Below are 17,051 nucleotides of genomic sequence, written 5' to 3' on the forward strand. Positions count from 1 at the left end.
CCCTGGATTTCATAATTTAACAGGGTTTAGATAAGAAGATGTACTTCAGAGGTGCATCATGAGTATCCTTAGACCACTTACAGGATCAGAATCTCAAAATGGCCTGTTTGAAGAAATCTGTCTGCTTGGCACTTCAGGGCTCTTGCTTCAGTTGCCATCGTGTATTCCATCATAACTTTCTGGTGTTCTGTTGTTGGTAACAAGGCATAACAAAACGGATCACAGATAATAATGAGAACTATAAGAGAGTACAATAGGAACAACCCACAAAATATTTCATGAAAGAATCTGTGAAGCTACAAAGTTGCCATACCCTCCTGCCCCTATTTTAGAGTGTTGCAGCGATTTCTATTGTTCTGGGGTGTTCAGTACTTGGTGTGAAATGTTTAGGGTGTTGTGAAAGAAGTGCTGTAAGTAAGAGAATTCCTTCAAAACGATTCACTGCTCCTGTAAATTGTACTGTGGCCTTTGTGTTGGTTTGTTTAACTTAAATTGGCACACAGTCTACGTAATATTTTTAGGTAATGTACACATTATTTTTCACTTGTTTTTCAATATTAACCTCGTTCTGAGTGCCATGTTAAATCTGAATTTGGTAGGAAAATGTGTCTGTGGCTGATTTCATATTATAAATCTGGCTCGTGTTTTGCTCAATCCAGGTTTTGTCTACAAAGGTTCTTCCAGGATTTTCACAGAGCAATCCGCACAGCCATAACTTGCTCAAAGTGTAATGCTATGTGTTAACATTCGGAAAGATCAGTGCTACACATTATATTGCATTCTTGTCTATTTAAATGCAGAATTAAGTGCAGAAAACTACTGAAAAATATTGTTACCATAAGGTAACAGTCCTATACCCCAGGTTGGTTTTGCTCCACATTTTAAAGGGGCACATTGTTTCACTTGTTAAGTGTGTGTTTTTTTTTTTTTTTTTTTTTTTTTTTCGTCAAATCTGTTTTTATTATTTGCTAATACAACATAACCAACAATTACATAACACTGGGTGTGAATGCCACATTTGAAGTCAAAGAAGAAGAAAAGCAAGGAATAAGGCTGTGGGAGGGAGTCCTAGGACCCAAGGAACATGAAGGCAGTGTTTGGCAATAAACAATGTCATTAACATGGACAGGTACATGTGGTCATACTTTCTACCAGGTCAGCTTCATAATTAGAAGGGATGTGTATAGTGCCACAAGAGGTCTGCAATAGTATAAAATGGAAGTACAATGATGTGTTACCATCCCGGAATTACCTTTGTGTCCGGGTGTAGGGGTACTAGCTATTCGGAGAATCCAACCCTAGGGAAACCGCCATGGCATAAGGTGGCAGGTCATGCCACAATGCAAGGTAGGGGGCTCCTGCGGGGAGGCCACAAGTGTGAGGCTTTACAGTAATATGTGTGATCTACTGCACAGTGCTCACGGGCTATGCACTGCTGAAGCACCAAGGACTGCTTGTGCTAACGCTTATTGTCATTGTTCATGGAGGTCGGGTGTCATTTTTGGCTTCGGCCCTGACTATGAAGGCGTCCCAGATCCCTTATCCCGCCAAAGCTAGACCCCTGTCACTCATGGAGCGGAGTGCCTGTGTCTCTGCCCTAGCACACTGCAGTAGCTCACCTAGCCACTTGTTGCCATCCGGTATAGAAGGTGCCTTCGTTTGCATTGCTATGTGGCGTTTGAATAAGACAAAGGCCTGATTTGTGAACCTCTGTTGTTGTTTGTCCCCTTTAGCCTTAACACCGATGCTAAGTAGGCAGGACTCGGAGTAGGGGAGAGCACATGGTCGGGCAATTCCCCTGTCATTGTAATGATTTTGTGCCAATTACGTTGTATGGACAGAAAGGTCCACACTATATGGTAGAAAGTGGTTTCCCTCTCTCCACAGTGTGGGCATTCATGTGTTGTGTGGGGGAACCTACGCAGGAGTCGGTGGGGGTGGATAGATATGTCTTGTGGAGATAAACTGAGCAAAGCGGAATCATGGGTTGTGGGAGACACACTTTACCAGTTGGAGCACCTTGATCCGGGCAATTGGGGATAATGGAGTAGGGAGAACCGCATCCCATCTAGTCTGTGCTCCCGTCTGTACTGTGTCTGCATTTAAGAAAGGTACTGTACAGCAGAGATATACCTTTTATAGGACCCGGGACTGATAATTTGTGAAGAATAGGCAATGTTGAAGGTTCCGTATCTCCCTCCTGCCAGGTATTATGTATGAGCTGTTTCATGGCGCAGTATGTTTAGAACCATCCAGGGCCAATGTTGTAAGTATCCTCTATACCAGTGTATGTCATGAGAGAGCCGTCCCTGAAGAGATCCCCGACCGTAGTTAGTCTCGCTGCCAACCACGGTGTTGGAGTATGGTATGTGTTCAATTTCCTTCTGCCCTGCATACTGATCAATGGGATCCTGGGAGAGTAGGGTAGTGTTGGTCCCCTGTTCCGTACGAATCTGCGCCAACCAATTCGGGCTGTGTCTGTCAAGTTATTGACATGTAGGGGAGGACATGTGTGGTCTGTTAACCATGTCAACACGTCTAACTGACCCAGTCTGTCAAGTACCATTGCCCTCTCCGCTGTGAGGGAGGGCAGGAGCCAGCAAAGCAGCCATTGTAATTGTGTTGCCACATAATATAACTCGAAGTTGGGCATATCCATTCTCCCTTCCTCGAGTGGATGATATGTGGTAGCTAAGGCAACCCGGCGCCGAGTGTTCCCCCACAGTAGTTCTAACATTAGGCCATGTAGTGAGCAAAGAATGATAGGGGAAGCGCCAGCGGTAGCACAGTGAAATAATATAGCAGTCTGGGGAGTATTAACTTTCTTTGCAATCGCCACACGTCCCAGGGGCGACAGAGGTAAGGACCTCCAGAAGGGCAGTGATCCACGAATCGAGGGAATTGCTCAACCCAGATTGCCGTCCCTGAGGTCTATAATGGTGTGGTAAATTTGTATGCCAATATATTTGAAGGTAACAGGACACCATGGCAAGGGATGTACCGGGAGAGGGGGCCAGAAAGGCTCTGGAATAGAGGTCAACAGAAATAAGCAGGACTTTGTCCAGTTCACGCGTAAGCCAGATAAGTCCCTGAAAACATCCAATAACTGCATGACCTCCCGACAAAGAATACATCTTATCAAAACGTGAGCTATTCTGGATAGAGAAATGTGTCACTATCAGAGAGGGATTAAACACTATTGAAGATTGGCGCCACTCTTCTCTTTGAGATATATGAGTAATGGATAAACATACACAAGGCATGTGTGTAGTGACAACCTTTTGCCTTCAGGACAATCAGGGCCCTTCTCGCTCCTTCCACTTTTTCATCCTGTCATTACCAGAGTCCTACACTAAGAGCCCGGACACTTAGGATACAGGTCTTTCTACTGCATTGTCACCTCATAACTGCCAGGTGGAAACATCGCACACTAGACGCAGACATTTGTATGCCTTACTATGACCCTTATTTTCAGACCATCCTCTGGCCGCTCCGTGGGTTGATACGCAACTATATTAAGCATACCCACATCACATTCTGCGTGACTGCACTGTGCCAATATGACCACTTTTGGCCCACATTTTTGTAAATCGCACACACCACACACGGTGCGATCCCCTCATTCATATATGAATAACTTGAATTGTACAGACACATACTGAACACATAGTGTCCTGTGCGATGGCCGCCACTTATGATAACATACATCAATATATACATGTATATTGATACATGCATTCCCATACTACATTATGTGCATCCGCAATTGACTGTTACGACCACCTGTGGTCTGTTCCATTAATTTTAAACTTTTAAATCGCATATTATATACTGTGCGATTTCCTCAATAATCTATTCATGCTAAATTGAACGAACACATAATGCTTTGCGCGTTTTGGACACTTATGAAGCGCACCCACGCTACATTCATTGGGACCACACTTGACCGACATGATCATCAGTGGGCTAGAATTAGCACACATCTCTTCATTAGTGGTACAGATAGACACTGAATAGACTGTGTTTCCCCTTTCCATGCATAGTCTACACGGCCCATAAGCATATATGCATACGCGCATAGCGGACCGGAAAGGGAAGCTTCCCTTCTGGGTCCGCCGCCTGGCGGCCGTGCGATTCCATAGCCGCTTGACATCCTAAGCCCCAGCACGCTGATTGGTCAAATCCTAGACCAAACCCTAGCGCGAATGCTCTCTCCAAGATGGTAGTGAAGCATTCTTAAGCCAGCACGTCGCTATTACGTGCGGCTTGCTTCTGAATAACACACGATCCATCGTGCACAGCCAGGAGTTCCATGACGGTTTGCCCTGGCCCGTTGAAAGTATATCATCAGATTCAATCTGACTAGTAAGTGTTCAATACCCATATATAATAATATATTTATAATTCTTCTTTCTTTGATTAGTACACCCTTAAAACACTGGCTAGTTCACACATCCTTTATTAATTTTAGATAACGTGAGCCCTGGATTTCATCGATGCACGGCGCTCTAAAGGTATTTGACCTGGAATACAAATACCTACCACTGGATAATTACTTGACCACCAGACCTCGGGACACAGTGAAGCAATTACATGTAAGTGTTCATTAGCTAATAGATGAGTACACTCCATACACTTATCATATAAATAGAATACCACATCTATTGCCATTTCCCTACCAGGAAGATGTCCCTGACAACCAGATTGTATTCCCACACTGGATTTTAGGTGAGTGCTTAATCCCTGCCCTTAAATAATCTTTGACTCAGAGTACTTAGACCTTTAGTAACCTAGATATTTATACTACCCGTAGGTGCTACCGACTTGAATTTCCCTGTCCTAATGATGACCCAAATTTGATTTGTTTCTGCAACTGAGTCGACACATCTTTGAGTGTGGAATATAGAAATATAAAGGACTTTTATGTGTCTTCAGGGCTTCCTGGACTGACGGAGCCACTAGAAGTCCATAATATTCTTAAAACCACCCTTTGTACATACTGTGCATAGATCACCTTCACTTCTTTGCACTTTTTTTCACCTTCACTGCTTTGACTAGGAGCACCTATTCAGACAAATGCTAACTTTATGTCTAGAATAACATGTTAAAAGAAATATACACCTTAAGTCTGGAATAACATGTCTAAAGAAATACACAATGTAATACATTTCTATTCATGTCACATTGTTTGTAAGCATAGAATTACTTTAGTCATAGGATTACTGTGAAAGTCTAGGTTACTTTCCCCTTGCATTGACCATTATTCTATTTGCATTTACTACCCTGGTCATAAGGGTTAGAGGGTTTTTGCCTCATTGTTTGTTATGTAGTTTAGAGAATGGATTGAAATTCATCCACCCCCTGCCACTGGCGGCTGCTGACATTTGAAAGTGGTGGGGCGTAAAAGTTGGGTATGACTTTTATGTAGCGAGTGAAGCGTGCAAGCTTAATGGACTAACGCGGTGTCCAAGGTGGGTCCTCCTCCCCCTGCAAAAAAAAAAAAATAATGAAAAAATATTGACAAATGGTGCATTTGAAAGCAAATGAATTTAGTAAGGTAGCAAAGTTTTGTACAGCAGTGGAAACGTATAGTCTGCCCCATATCTTACTGCATTAATATGTTCAACAGTTACTGTAATGTGCAAATTGTACAGCTCAACAACTTCAAGCCATTTAATGTGTGTTCTTGCCCAGTGTCTTGCACTCATGCCGCATCAACTTTGGAAGAAAATGCTCTAACCAGGCATCCGGAAGCACCCACAGCTGCTGGCTGCAATCAATCATACAGAAATATGTGCAGACAGGTCTTAAAGTGGGGGCTCTCTAAAAGGGAACATGTAAAATAAATTTATGTGATTCCCATAGTGCGCCACCTGGCCTGTATTATGGTTTCTCTCTGAGATGTTATTGCATCCAGAAATATAACACTACAACTGACATACACCTAAAACCTGTCTGTACTATTGGCTTTGTCGATGGTTGTTAGCTTTTATGATAAATGAGTAGCAACAATGATTAGTTATAAGTAATTAGCATTGGAAATGTTTCAATTGTGAGACTGAATTAAATATTATTGAGGCCTCTGGAAGGAGTATGGCCTTCAGATATGTCTGCTTTACGTTGGATATGTTTTCCCTTTTTCTCTTCACATCTCATCCATCTGCACATTTTCAACCTCCTCTCTTTCCTCTTCAGCACCCTCTTTTCACTCTCTTGAATGCACTCCCTTGCAGCTCCTTCGTTTTACCACCCCAAACATACACTGCACTTATTCACATTTGAGCACTTCATTTAATTTTGCTTTAGCCTTCTAAATATTTTGACCCCTGCGCACCCCTTCACATATTTACAATAAATGTCATTTGCATCTGCAATACATGACCATTGTTGTGTGTGCTCTGCAGAGAGGCTGACCGACTGACAGGCAGTTTACTTTACCTTCAACCTCGGCACCAGCGTTCTTAATCAAAGTCCCTTATAAACACCTGGCACGAGTCAAAGTATGCACTGTGCAAGAGTAATACAATGCACAAAAGCACAGCATGATGAAACAGCTAACTCTTGGGGAATGCAACATTAAGTAAAACATGTCAAATAAGAGGAACTAAAATCCCTGACACACATTGTAAGAAGCTGGCCTGGTATGTGGTGACCACCTATGGTGTTATCACCTTATACCAGGTCAAGGTATCCCCTATTAGTGAAGTGTAGGCAGTGTCTATGAAGCTAGGGCTCTCTAGAGGTAGCTGTGGATGAGCAGCCAAGACTTATCTAGGAGACATGCAAAGCTTATGCAATACCACTATAGTCACACAGCACTTACACACATGAAAGAACTACTCAGTATAATAAAGTACCTTTATTTTTGTAACACTAACACAAATACTAAAATACTGTATAGGCAATACCCCAACTGCAGGTAAGTAAACACACTATTATTGCATAGAAAGCAAACAGCATTGGTAAAAGCAATAGCAAATAGTGAGGGCCCTAGGCGAGGGCCAAACCATATGCTAAAAAAGTTGAATGTGAAAGGCAGTCCCCCACCCAAGGATGTGGAATCGGGAGAAGGGAGCTGGAGGAACTAGGAACCCCCAGAGATGAGTACCAGAGTGACCCTTGCGACCAGGAGAGCAGAGGTAAGTACCTGGTTTTCCCCAAACCCAACAGGAGGACTTTGGAAAAGGATTGTGCAAGACCCAGATCAGACTGGAGGACCCCAAAGGTGGATCCTGACAGAAGAGGACCTACAAAGAAAGGGGACCAAGTCCAGTTCGTTATGGAGTGTCCGGCTGTGGCTGGAGCCACTACCACCTTTGGACCAGGTTGACGGTGGAAGAAGAAAGCCGTGCAGCGCAGCACAGCACAGCACAGGAAAAGAAGAGTAGTTCCATAAGTGATGCCCCATGTCAGTGGGCATGATGCAGTTAGTCAGTGGTGCTGGAAAACCACCAACAAGCCTTGGCAAATGTAACAGTTGAAGGTGGTTTTGCAACGCTAAAGAGGACCAGCAAGGTCCAGGAGATGTGACCCAGGGAGGGGAGTCTAGGGTGACCCTCAGCAGCTGGGAGAATCTCAAGAAGAGAAGGCAGCCCCATGGGCAGCAGGCACGGGAGTCACAGTGAAGCCCACTCAGCAGACCTGAAGAGGAGTCCCACGTTGCTGGAGCAGTGGGCAGGACTTTTCTTTGCAGGAAAGAGTCCTGGGGGCCAGGGGATACCCACAGCCTTAAGATCCCTTGGAGGAGGAACAAACAAGCCTTGGTAGCTGCAAGAGTCGTGGAGCATAGGGGTACTGCCCTGCAAGGAGAGGCGCGGGCTTACTGCCTCTCAAGTTGGACAGCTGTTAGAGAGGACCAAGGGGACCACTCCATACCCACCACCATCTGTGATGCAGGATCCACACAGTTCCAGAGCAGATGAGATCCACGCCACCGGTCGACGTTGCAGTTGGTGCCTGCGGATGCGGGGGAGTGACTCCTTCACTCCAAGGGAGATTCATTCTTACTTCTTGTGCAGGCTGAAGACTCTGCGCCCTCGGAGGATGCAGAGCCAGGGGAATGTTGCAGTTGGTGGAAGGAGCCGGAGAAACAATGTTGCAGAGCAGAGTTGTCACTGAAGTTGCAGATTGTCAGTTCCTGGAGGGTCCATTTGCAGTCCAGGTGGCCGGAAGATGAAGTAAACGATGCAGAGGAGTCCTGCTGGAATCTTGCACGTCAAATCTGAGGATCCACCCAAGAGGGAGGCCCTAAATAGCCCTGGAAGGGTGAATGGTCATGTAGCAGGGTGACCACCTATCGGGGTGGGGTGGCCACGTGCATGGCCTGGTCACTCAGATGCTCCCAGGGTCCCCTGCCCACCTTAGATTCAAGATGGCAGAATCAAGTGGCCACCTGAAAGAGAGGCTGCTCCCTTTTCCATTATCCAGTTTCGTGGCAGAGCAGGGACCGGGGGTCCCTGGACTGGTGCAAACCGGTTTATGCAAGGAGGACACCAAATGTGCCCTTCAAAGCTTACCGGTGGCTTGGGGAGGCTACCCCTCCCAAGCCATGCAGCACCTATTTCCAAGGGTGAAGTTGTAACCACCCTCTCCCAGAGGAACTCCTTTGCTCTGCCTTCCTCTGCCTGAGCTGGTCAAGCAGCAGGAGGGCAGAAACCTGTCTGAGGGGTGGAAGCAGCCCGGGCTGCCCGGAAAACCCCAGAAGACTAGTAACTCTAAGGAGCTCCCAGAGTGCCTAGAATCATACAACCAATACTGGCAACAGTATTGGGGTATGATTCCGACATGTTGGATACCAAACATGCCCAGGTTCAGAGTTACCGTTATGTAGCTGGACGCAGGTAGTGGTTACCTGTGTCCAGTACACTGGTAAAATGGCTTTCCCACACTTACAAAGTCCAGTGCAATGGAGCTGGAGTTCGTAGGGGCACCTCTGCTCATGAAGGGGTGCCCTCACACACTGGTACCTGCACCCTGCCCTCTGGACTAGGAGGGCCTACCATCGGGTTGACTTACACTGATCTTGTGCAGTGACCTGTAGCGGAAAGGGTGTATGCACCTTTTCGTGCAGGCTGCAATGGCAGGCCTGCAGACAAATTTTGCATGGGCCCCCATGGGTGGCACAATACATGCTGCAGCCCATGGGGAACCCTTCGTGCCCTAATGCCCTGGGTACCTAAGTACCATATACTGGGAACTTATATGGGAGCACCAGTATGCCAATTGTGGGGTGAAAAGTGCTAAGCAACCAAATTTAGAAGGAGAGAGCACAATCACTGGGGTCCTGGTTAGCAGGACCCAGTAAAACAGTCAAAACACACTGACAGCAGGCAAAAAGTGGGGATAACCATACCAAAATGAGGGTACTTTCCTATACACATTTTAACATTCATTTTTCGCATATTAATCCATGTTTTTGGCATTAATGTTAAGGGTATGAAGATGGGGGCAGTTTTAGCACTATACAGCAGATAACTGCCTTTTCTGTAAGTACGTATTTCTCCCCTTGCTTGCACTTGACTCAGATATTTGGATCAATTTTGCAAGGGAACAACAAGAACCATACTCCTCTTTTGGAACAATTTTGTGATGAACAGAAACAGCAGTTTCACTTCTGAAGGGGCCAGCGATCTGCAGCCAGGGCCTGAGGTGTCACATGGGGGAGGTTAGCGTGACAAGGGGTCTCAGTACAATTTAAAAAACAAAACAAAAAAAACACAAGATTATCATTATAACACTTACCGAAGACAAGGAACTAAATCACACTCCACTCCTCCTACGTGACGAGTAGGCAAAGGGTGGGATCTATGTTTGTGAATAACAGATGGCTGCCCTCACGCAGGAATGAAGACTCCAACGCCCAAAATCATGACGCTAAAAGTGTCACTGGCCTATAGTGTATACTGCCCTAGACCACAATGGAAATGAAGGACTTAAGACCAGTGGTTCCCAACCTGTGGTCCGCGTACCCCAGGGGTCCGTGACACATTCCCAGGGGGTCTGCAGGGCTGGGCTGGGAGGAAGGCACTTCTCCAGCTGGGGCCTCTGACAAACAGTTGCGTGCGTGTTTTCATATTTATTACTTCCTTTGTTGAGCAGATTTTAATGCATGGCAAAGCTCCTTGTACTGCAAAATTAAAAGCCTCTAGCTAACTCAAGTGATTAATGTATCTGCTGGAGAGAGATGGGAGTTTAGTGCAGTGGCAGTTTTGACTCAGAGGTAGCACAGATGGTTAATATTCCTGCTGCAAAGAACGTGTATCATGCAAAGAACAGTATTTTATGTGCATGGCACAGTGGGTTACTGCTTTGTCACAGAGATTCTTTTGTTACTGTGCAGTCATGTACAGTGAGCTGTGAACTGCCATTAAAGAGCTGCATGCAAACTGCATGGCACGAATTAGAAAGTTGTTTTTTCCTAGACTTTCATTTTCCTTATGCCGCTAAAAAAGGTTTGCTTGTGTAGAAACACATTCTTATTGCTAACATCATCGCTAATCACTGTGCTGTGTTCTGAATCCTAAGTTTGTGCTTTTCCGGACCAAGCACTCTTAGAAAATGCCTACCAGTGTGGATGACATGTGAATACTACACCTTATAGTCCCCTGTAAAGTGCCCTGACACCCTACAGTGGTATATGAGGTGCTATAAAACAAATTAAGTACATGTGACAGAGAGGCTAGGGAGAGGCCCTTATGGTTTACTTCCTTTCCCCTTCACTTATTTATGTGAAAAAGCTTTCTCCGATCTTGCATACCTAAAAGATAAAAACAGAAATCATTCCAGAAATGTAGAATCTGACCTAAGGATTCACCTTTCCTAAATAAAACCAAACATTGAAAAGGTAGTTGCCGAGATGCAGCACCAACCTTCCCAATAAAATGTTTTGATTTTTGCATATTTTTTCAATATAAACGAATTTTATCTTTAGTAATCTGAATATTTGTTTGGTGTGCACTTATTATATTTTTTGCGAATTACTGTTTTAATATTTGAAAATTAAATCGTACATATTGATGGGGGTCCCCGGCTTCCAGTAATGATTCATTGGGGGGTCCTCAGGAGTCAAAAGGTTGGGAGCCACTGCTTTAGACCTGTCAGCCCTGCCTGTGTCACAGTGTAGAAAGTTGATTTACTGCCTGGCTTCTGTCTTGTGCTTCAAAGCGAGGCAGGGCAGGCAGCCTGGGACAGACAGTCCAAACTTAAATGCATCGATTTTGTTTAGAGATACGATTGTATCTCTAAACAAATCGATGTATTTAATATTTTCATATAAATTTGGAGGAACTACGCAGGGGCACAGCCCTAAAAGAGAAACCACCCTGCCCCCTGCTCCATCTTCTTTTCCAAGCAGCACCTCAATGTGTCAAAATCTAAAGTGAAGAACCTTACACGCTTCATAAGAATGTACCTCTGATGGTGCGGAGAGTTTAATATAGAGGTTTAAACTGGGACCGGATACTGCCCCACCTTTGCTCACTGTCTGCTGCTCTTCCACGTGGACAGCTCGCATTAAGCTGTCTGGAGTTTTTTTTTTAAATCGCAGCGTGAAACAAGTATATAATATATGGGTTTACAATTTTTCGACCCTGGATGATCGATATCCAGCGCTGTCGGTGGCGCACCTCTACGAACCCAAGGCACAGTAAGGGCCGTATTTATACTCTGGTTGCGCCGAATTTGCGTCGTTTTTTTCGACGCAAATTCGACGCTAAACTAACGCCAACTAACGCCATATTTATACTATGGCGTTAGACGCTTCGGGCGCCAAAGTGCCCGGAGTGTGCGTCATTTTTTAGCGTGAACCCCTTCCTTGCGTTAATGATATGCAAGGGAGGCGTTCCCGTCTTAAAAAATGACTCCCAGGCCTTTACGTGGTATTTATACTCCCGGGCAAAAATGACGCCCGGGAGTGGGCGTGGCCAAAAACGGCGCATTTGCGCCGCTTTTTAACGCCTGGGTCAGGCATGGCGTTAAGGGACAAGTGGGCTCAAAATGAGCCCAGAGTGCCCTCCCCTGCCCCCAGGGAACCCCCCCTGACACCCTTGCCCACCCCAGGAGGACACCCAAGGACGGAGGGACCCATCCCATGGACATTAAGGTAAGTTCAGGTAAGTTTTTTTTTTTTTTTGTGGCATAGGGGGGCCTGATTTGTGCCCCCCTACATGCCACTATGCCCAATGACCATGCCCAGGGGACAGAAGTCCCCTGGGCATGGCCATTGGGCAAGGGGGCATGACTCCTATCTTTACAATGATAGGAGTCATGTTGATGGGGGATGGGCGTCGTTAAAAAATGGCGCAAGTCGGGTTAAGACGATTTTTTTCGACGCAACCTGACTTGCCCCATTTTAAGACGCCCATACGCCATTTTCCCCCTACGCCGGCGCTGTCTGGTGTACGTGGTTTTTTTCCACGCACACCAGGCAGCGCCGGCTAACGCCATTCAATAAATACGGCGCCCGCATGGCGCTTCAGAATGGCGTTAGACGGCGCTAAATTTTTTGACGCTAAACTGCGTTAGCGCAGTTTTGCGTCAAAAAGTATAAATATGGCCCCCATTGTACTACATACAGAGTCAACAAGGGAAGCACTCAAAACACTGAAACATCTAATTCCAATCATGAATATCTCCCATCTCCATGTCAGCGCAGCAGGATTGGTAAAAAGACAGTCACTTATTTTGCAGGAACCAACAACTTTTTCAAAGTCGAAAATAGTAAGAAATTAACAGCGAACTCTCACAGATAAAGCACATTTCTAAAACAAATCTGGAAAACATTACATATAATTAATAAATATATGATTCGCAATAAAGTATGTACATTCAACAACAGTGACTACTCACTACAATATGTTAATTGAAGGAAATCTAAGAGTGCAATATAACCTCAATTCAGAGTATGAGAGTAAAAAAATCTAGCTAAATTTGTGTTTCATATAGTCACTTGGTGGATGTCTGTACAATGATTTTTCATACATTGAGTGTGAAGTTTTAGTTCTCCTTATGAGAACTTGAGATTGGTGTTACTTGTTTGGTAGTGTTGTATAGTTAGTCATTTTGTCACGTATTTTCACAGACCATATGAATGTATATTTTTCTATTTGGCAATAATAGTTGAGGCGGGTAGCTGCTGGTACTGAGTGACAGTAATTGTAAATGAGGATTGTTGTTAAATAGCTTACTGTTTTCCTTTCTCTTTGCGAACCTTCCTGGATGTTTTTCTATGTGCATGGATGCTTATTTCTATGGTATCTCTGTACGTCAGTGTGTTTGGTAGACTGTGTGGCTATCTATGGTTGCCTGTGTGCATGAGTGTCTACTTGCACGTGAATGAAGAACTAGACGTGTTGTGAATATCTGCATGTCTGTGCACGTGTGCTTCGTTTTGTTTTTCTATATGCACTACACACAACTCTATAAGAGAAACCACTGCCGCATCCACGTATAATCAATGCCAAAGCAACTTGAAATCGCTGTATTAAAACTGTACTATTGGCATGCACAACGAACGCCTCAATTCAAAATGGAAGCTTAGCATTGTCCTGTTTATGTGGACATGTAACTTAACAGATGCAGGGGTGGTAATAGATAATAATGTTCATGGTGGTCTCTTTCATCCTGCCAGAATGTCAGTGGTGGTGGTGGAATTAGAGGGAAGAAATCTACCGCATAGTCTCAACCACATAGGTGCAGCCCTTGAGGAATATCCTTCACTCTTCATTGCGTGAGAATTAGTGAGACATCACTGACCGGGGCAAAGGTCAAACTTCCTGGTAACAGTCCAGGTGTTCAGAAGGCTGTTATTTGTATATGTATGCTCTTATAGGGCGTTAGTGCGACCGGAAGAAACTACAGAGCGCCTGCATTAAACGTGATGGCGGCAAGTTGTAGTTTGAGTATTTGTTAGGATGTCACCACTTGTCAGAAGAGGTGGGATTTTAGGTGACTGCTAAATGGTAAAATGGGTTCCTGGCGCAGGGTGGGAGTTCGAGGGAGGAGCCTTGTTGGTGCACAGACCTCACTCTACACCATTTTAATTTTTAAATGGAATCAGACACTACTGGGAGGCCAGAGATGGGCTTTCTAATCAGACTGTTTGGAGTCAGAAATTTGAGATAATCCCTGGTTAGGCCTGCAGGGCTTTAAATACTATGAAAATACTTTTACAATAAACTCTTTGTTATATAGAAAGCCAGTGATGTGATTTTTAAAACTGGTGTAATCCGACCATGACTGTTTTATACAGAGTGAGGCAACCAGTATACTTTTGTGTTGTGTGCAATTTGATCAAGGTTCGGATAGTCCTAGATCCCTCACATCTCTGCCGAGCGGCGTCAGTTACAAAAGTGAAATTCCAGTTGTATGGGGGAGGCAACAGCCTTTCTTTAGATTTGGCCTAAATGATGCGTTGTTTGTGGTAGAGGTGAATAGTTGATAGGGTTGGGATATTTATTTTGTGAAAAACAGCAATCCGATCCGAAACCGTGATTATAGAGAGATTGGAAATCTGCCACTGGTGAGGTTTCATATCTAAAAATAACAAAACAGACCAGAGGTGGCAGACTGTGAGAAAGTGAATATGTACACTACACTTTCTACTCGCATGGGAACATTTCAGGTTCCTACCAGTGTCCGAGGGGAATCCCAACCCCTGCAACAGCATTATTTATAGATTTTTAAAATTTGCTACAGGAAAATGCTGATGACGTCTGTTTACCTGTAGCAATCTGTATCATTTCCCATAATGGCCACATTACTCATAACCAAGCAGACTCGATTAGGGTTGGAAAAACACACCGCTCTACCGAATAGAGCGGTTACGATAGACCTAATGCGGTAGGCTGCGCTTGAACGAGAAAGGGATTAATTTCTGTTTGCACTTTGAGTGATAAAACTCAAGTACCGAACGCTTGCTTAATGGGGAAGCCTCGATTTATTTCCAGATGTATGTACTAACCTGTTTTTTTATTTTCGATGTTTTAGTCTTCGCTTTAAAAGTTGCCTTCCCCTTTATAGCTACACATTCCTAGAGCCCAGACCACAGATAGTCATAAAGACATCACACCGCTTTGCAGCTGCACGACGTACAGACCTCCTAATGTACCGCTTCACAACAATTAGGTCTTGTTCGGAGATACATCGTTCCTGTACGTCGTTTTCAATGCGGGCTCGGTATTGACTCGTCCCTATTCCTTGGGCCAACGCTAGATGGGGCCTTTTGTTCAATCCTGGATTTAAAGGGAGTTAGTCACATTATGTCACGTTCTTTTTAACCTCTTAGCTGCTGGGCCTCCCCCCCCCCGTGCTGAGCCATTTTTTGGCTATTTGGGGTAGTTCGCGCTTAGGCCTTCATAACTTTTTGTCCACTTAAGCTATCCACGCCAAATTTGCGTCCTTTTTTTCCAACATCCTAGGGATTCTAAAGGTACCCAGAGTTTCTGGGTTCCCCTGGAGGAGACCATGAAATTAGCCAAAATACACCTAAAATGTTGTTGTTTTTTCAAAAAAATGGGAAAAAAGGGCTGCAGAAGAAGGCTTGTGGTTTTTACCCTGAAAATGGCATCAACAAAGGGTTTGCGGTGCTAAAATCACCATCTTCCCAGCTTTCAGGAACAGGCAGAGTTGAATCAGAAAACCATATTTTTCAACACAATTTTGGCATTTTACTGGGACATACTTCATTTTTTACTATTTTTGGTGTTTTCATCCTCCTTCCAGTTAGTGACAGGAATGGTTGTGAAAACAACACTGGATCCCGGAAAGCTACCTATTTCTGAAAAGTAGACAAAATTCTGAATTCAGCAAGGGGTCATTTGTGTACATCCTACAAGGTTTTCCTATAGAAAATAACAGCTGAAAATTAAATAAATATTGAAATTGAGCTTAAAAACAACCATTTTTCTCAGCGTTTTATTCTGTAACTTTTTCCTTCAATGTCAGATTTTTTAAAGCAATATACCGTTACGTGTGCTGGACTCTCCTGGTTGCAGGGATATGTAGGGCTTGTAGGTTCATCAAGATCCCTAGGTACCCAGAGCCAATAAATGAGCTGCACCTTGCAATGGGTTTTCATTCTGTACCGGGTATACAGCAATTCATTTGCTGAAATATAAAGAGTGAAAAATAGGTATCAAGAACACCTTTGTATTTCCAAAATGGGCATAAGATAAGGTATTGAGAAGCAGTGGTTTTTTGCCCATCTCTGAATTCCGGGGGTGTCCATACTAGCATGTGAATTACAGGCCATTTCTCAAATAGATGTCTTTTTTACACACTCTTACATTTGGAAGGAAAAAATGTAGAGAAAGACAAGGGGCAATAACACTTTTTTTTTTTAAAAGTATTTTTATTAACAATTTGCTGTTCTACAAATACAGAATAATTTGGCGTGGCAGTTGAGTTTATACATGTAGTTCAAGGTATTACATATTTGGTCAAATATCATGTATTTTCTTTTACACCACTTTGAATAGCTAATTGTCTAATTCTGAAGCCTCATACATTTGCCTGTGCACCACCTGAGAGTTATGCCATCGATTTGATTGTAATACATCTAGAACAGTCTTTAACTAAAGTTAAACAGGTTAATGGTGTGATGGACCTCGTGTGGGCAGGTGGTTCCATTGTCCGGATTCAACCTCCTCTCCATTACCCTGGAGCGGGGTTGGCACCTTTCATGCTGTTCATCCCTATTTTAATCCCAAGACGGTAACTCCCTCAAATAATGCCCGTCTCCTCTAACCCCACTCGGTCATTTCTGTGCCCTCGGCCGTACATTCCATGTCTGTTTTTGTTTCTCTTCTAGTGTCTTCTAGGTTCTGAACCCTGGATTTATCCTTCCCTACCCCATGAGTTGTGTCATTGCCGGTCTCTATCGTGGGTCTTCATTTTAATCTTTATGTCAGTCCCTCTGTGGCTGTGTCCGTACCCCTCAGCATCCCTTCCCACTTTGTCAGTATCTCCTCCCATTCTGGGGCGACAGGGGTCTGGCGGAGTCCACGCTCCACCTCTCTCTTCAGTATCTGCAGTTCTGCCCTGGCCCACTTCAC

The sequence above is a fragment of the Pleurodeles waltl genome, chromosome 1_2 (genome assembly GCF_031143425.1).
Source record: "Pleurodeles waltl isolate 20211129_DDA chromosome 1_2, aPleWal1.hap1.20221129, whole genome shotgun sequence".
NCBI classification, from domain to species: Eukaryota; Metazoa; Chordata; class Amphibia; order Caudata; family Salamandridae; genus Pleurodeles; species Pleurodeles waltl.